The sequence below is a fragment of the Oxyura jamaicensis genome, chromosome 4 (genome assembly GCF_011077185.1).
Source record: "Oxyura jamaicensis isolate SHBP4307 breed ruddy duck chromosome 4, BPBGC_Ojam_1.0, whole genome shotgun sequence".
Lineage (NCBI taxonomy): Eukaryota > Metazoa > Chordata > Aves > Anseriformes > Anatidae > Oxyura > Oxyura jamaicensis.
This window is the reverse complement of record NC_048896.1, coordinates 95,372,167-95,376,801: the sequence shown is the minus strand read 5'-3', so window position 1 is coordinate 95,376,801 and position 4,635 is coordinate 95,372,167. Positions and strand designations below refer to the sequence as shown.

At 44.3% G+C, this 4,635-nt stretch overlaps 1 long non-coding RNA gene across 1 annotated transcript; it reads right to left on the bottom strand.

Annotated features, from left to right (window-relative positions):
* Positions 1–1,602: 1,602 nt before the first annotated feature.
* Positions 1,603–4,420, bottom strand: LOC118165473. The gene is made up of 2 exons (XR_004750062.1): positions 2,473–4,420; positions 1,603–2,360 (listed from the first exon to the last, which is right to left on the bottom strand). It is a non-coding gene; the product is annotated as an uncharacterized LOC118165473 (long non-coding RNA).
* Between the last annotated feature and the right edge of the window lie 215 nt (positions 4,421–4,635).

Here is a 4,635-nt window from a genome sequence, read left to right as displayed (position 1 = left end):
TCCTGGAAAAGGATAATGTTGTTGGCATCCACGCAGGGCTTTGGAGTTAATTGCTTACAACACATCAAGTTGGGCTATGGGTACCAGTGCAAAGTGGGCACCGAAACAAAATGCAGCACTATAAACGACTGCACAGAGTGCAAAGCAATAGGAAACCAAGCTGGGAATGCAGCTACACCTTTTCCAGTGAGCACTGTGCTGGGAAAAATCCAGAGAGAACTCTATTTCTTCTCGTGTAGAGATACAGCCAGGACAGCCATTCATGTGAATATTCTTCTGTTTCTCTGGGCCATCTGATAGCTTGTCCCTATCTCTTTGATACCTCATTTCTGGGATGGGAAGCACCACTTGTGGCATCCTGTCATAGTGAACATAACGTGCAACATGGTGCTGCTTTTCTGAGTGTTTTGTCCAGCAGCTTGGACAAAATGATTAGCGCAGTTTTAGGTCCTCTTGGATTCAAGAGCTGCTGAAGAGGCTGACATTTCCTTTCTGCAAGTTGCCTGGGGACAGGTATAATACTAAACCAATCTGCTCATGCTGTGCGAGGGCAGCTACTCTGTGACTGCTCCTGGCACACGAGAAGTGCAGTGTAGAAGGGGAACAACACTGGGTCACATCCATCAGCTCCTGGGACACGCACGCCACTGGAATTGCTGCTTCAGTGTCACAGAAATGCTTCAGATGTGTCCTAGGGTCTGAAGAACATGATGGTAGGGAAGGAGTTAAAAGTGGGGTGCTGAGATTTTCCTGAGAAAGCATGGGATGCTGGGCAAGGCAGAGAAAGAATGAGATAACAACAAGGTGGAATAAAAAAGGTATGATGGTTAAAAGCTCCCTTGAATATGGGACACTGCTGGCAGCCATGCCATCTGTTGCTTGCAGCAAAAAGTTACCTTTTGGATACAGAAATCATATTTTACGTGCTGGGGACCAGGTCCTCAAGGCAGTGTGATGGAGGTGCCATTAGCTGGGATGCCTCATAGCGATGCCTGCACCAGCTCTCAAGCTAAGTTCACAGGGGACAGAGGCCCACATCTGACAACCTGACATGTTGTCTAGGGACATTTGCTGTTTGCCACATTCTCAGATCAGGGACTTTGCAGAGAGACTGACGAGGCTTGCTGAGCTCTCAGACTATTTCCTTCTGCTGCTTTTCCATGTAAGCAACAGCAACATGGTCACGGGGACTTGGGCTTCTACAAGTACATCAGCAAAAAAATGAAGAATAGGGAAAACGGCAAAGAACACAGAAAAGGTTAAGGTACTCAGTATTCTTCATCCCCTTCTCTACTGGAAACATCAGCCTGCAGAAATACTGGGACGCTGAGAAGACAAGGGAAGTCTGGAGCAAAGAAGACAATGTCAGTGGAGGAGGATCAGTTAAATCAATCAGACAGACACAACTTCATAGAGCCTGATAGGATGCACCCATGAGTACCAAGAGAGCTGGCTGGTGTCATTGAAAGGTGTCATTGCGTTTCCACCCCTGGAGATACTCAAACCCTGTCTGCATGGCCTTGAGTGACCAACTCTAGGTGATGCTGCGTTGATCAGGAGGGCTGGGCTTCATGATCTCCAGATGTTCGTTCCAACTTCAACTTTTTTGTGATTCTGCGATATGGGTAAGACCAGAAAGGAGCTTGTTCCTCCTGCCTGTCCCAGCAACCATTAAACCATTACAGCAACCTGGAACTGAGCACTCTCAGTTTTCCCTGAAGTCTGGAAGTCCTGGCTTCTCTACAGCACTTCAGTTGTCTCCTCCCATGAGGAGTCCTTAAAAAGAAGAATTTCAGTTCCTGGCTGCTTCATTTGGGAAAAAAAAAAAAAAAAAAAAAAAAAAAAACTCTTCATTTATCTTTTCTGAGCTCAGGCATAGAATGAAAGAATAACTTCATACCCACTGCAGAAAGCTCACCAACTCCAGGAGTTCCCCACATCCAAGCTGGGTACTGGCCAAAGAGATTGGTGGTGTATATTGTCTGGGTTGCAAGAGGCTCACCGTAGCTTCCAGTGCAGATAGAGGCTTAGGTGTGTGTTCTAAGTCAGTGCCTTTCAGCCTCTTGCCATTTCGGATCTCTATAAACACTCCCACAGAGGTGTCAGTCATTTAAGGAGGAAATGATTGTAAGGAAATGCAGCATCCCTCTGGCACGCTGTCTGGAGACAACACATGCCTGAATTGGCTTTTATTGCTTGCTTTTCACAGATCAAGTAGGAAAAGTCATTAAACTGCTACTTGAAAATAAAATGTTCGACTCGCCCATCATTTGAGCTCGTTGAAGAATTTTGCAGAGGTAAATTCCCTCACCTATCTTCTCTGTAAGGGTACCTGAGGTAATCTTCCTTCTTTCTTCACCCTGGCAGTGATAAAGTGGACAGTTTCAAGTCCATCTCATGACTGTTTACATATTTCTACAACTTCCCTAGAACGGCATGCACAGAAATGCTAATTAATAATAGTGCACTTACCAAAATAGATAACAGTGTTAGATGCTATTTTTAGCTCAGAGGGATGTCCAAATACATTTTCTCTTCCTCATTTTGTCCATGAAGACATTGAGTAGATCAAAAATGTATGGATAAAGTTGAAGTTGATACAGAAAGTATTTTGTGAGGATCCACCTAACTGAGGGGACAGAAAACACACCGGAGGAAGTGCTTTTGTTCTTATTGTCTTACTAATTTCAAGACACAGTGCTTTCCTAGCACACAAGCGTTTAATCTGCCTGAAGCTTTCTACAAAGTCAGATTTATGGAGCTCTCCATCCCCTTTCATTCTAGCCAGCTATTCTTCTAGCCAGAGCACCTATCTCTCCTATATAGAGAGAAATATATATACTTCTAAACATCTAATCATCAAGTCATTGTTCCCTTCATAATATTTACGTATCGTTCCATCTGTCCACTGCTCTTTGTACTAGTCAAATCTTACGGAAGTTCAACAAATTTGGGGGCTTTAGGTATCCAATTCCAAAAGATGGTCTTTATAAGCAGAGCACCACAATTCTGATTGAAATTAAGAAGAAAAAGTAGGAAATCTCACCATGCAGAGAGCTGGCATCTAAACCATGCCTGTTTATTCATGGAAGAGGTATTACAACTTTCAAAGAGGTTGCCAGACAATCTGATCTAAGCTGGGATTACTGAGTAGAAGAATTTGAGGAGGCCTATCGATGTTGCTTTTTCACGTGCGTGTTTTATTGTATTGTCAACACATTTCTGATGCCTTTCAAGATGAATGCATATTTTCCAGATTTGATTTCCTCTTTGCTTCTATTGTGGCTTCTTAGTACAACTGTGTAAGGAAAAGGAAACTAAATTAAATTTAAGCAGCTCGAAGCTCTGCAAGGGATGGTGCACGGGGTGTGTTGGCTCCCCTCCGCATCTGGACAGGCGCCGCTGATTCATGCATATGAACAAGGAGGTGACAATCATTTATTTCAGAAGCCCAGCCATTCATTGCCGAAGGCCTATGCCCCCCTCCTGTTCCCCCAGTGCCTCCCCCTCCCAGAATAATAATACATGATTGAGGGAATCATATTCTCAGAAAAGAGGATCGGAAATGGTTCTGTTGCTCTTCGGCAAACTTTCAAATAAAATAAGAACTTTCTATTATTAACCGTCATTATGGTACGGAATTTTCCCACACTGAGCAGAGAAAATAGCTCGAGTGGGATTCGATTACAGAGAGTGTCACAGGAGGCCGTGCAGCCCAACAGGTTAGGCACTGTGAAAAGTAGGGAAAAACCTATTCCTGACTGCCTCAGTGATGACCTTCTCAATGTCTGAGATGTTATCTAGGACGACTGATGGCTCCTGGACCTTGGTCTGAAGGTACCTCCAAAGCAAATGGCAGCTCTCTTTAGCATGTCCCAGCAACATTCCTCTTCATTTTCAACAAGTGCACGAGAAAATGGCTGAAAGTGGGGTTCTTGCTCAGGTTCCCCAGAAGAAAGGAGGTAGAAGGGACCCTCTTTCCGTTTCTTCCACCTGCAACTGCATAAACATGGACTGGAACTCTCTCGAGCAACACCGCTTACCTGGCTTTAGTGGGGATAAGTGATGACTGACCCCTTCAGAGACTGATGGATGGATGGGTGAATAGGTGAATGGATGGCAGGAAGGAAAGAAAGACATAGGCAGAGGTAAAAAGAGAGAAGAGGGAGACATTTCTGTGGGAGCCCCTTGTTAAAACATTGGCAGTGCTTCACTGAGTTTAGGACAGGAAGTGATGAATATTTCACTCAATGGAAACCACACAGGGGATTTGAGCTGCTACGAATATATTTGCCATACCTCCTACCAGTTCTCTAGACATAACAGGAAACTGAACGTTTTATGAATGTGCAAACCTACCTGCCTATAAATAATACAGAATAAATTAAGCACGGAGTTAAAAGGGGCAAAGCAGGTTGAAAATGTTACTGATCTCTTTCCAAAGCAATAAACCATCATGCATTGTCTAGTAGGATATTGCTTTCTCTCCTACCAGCTGTAGGTCTCCCGACCATGATCGTTCCTGGAGGTTAAGCAAATCACGGGCCTGGCTGGCTGGAGGGTGGTACGGAAACAGCTAGAGTTCTTCTAGAAACGGTGTTGGATGGGGATCTCCATGACATAGGAGAGAAACAA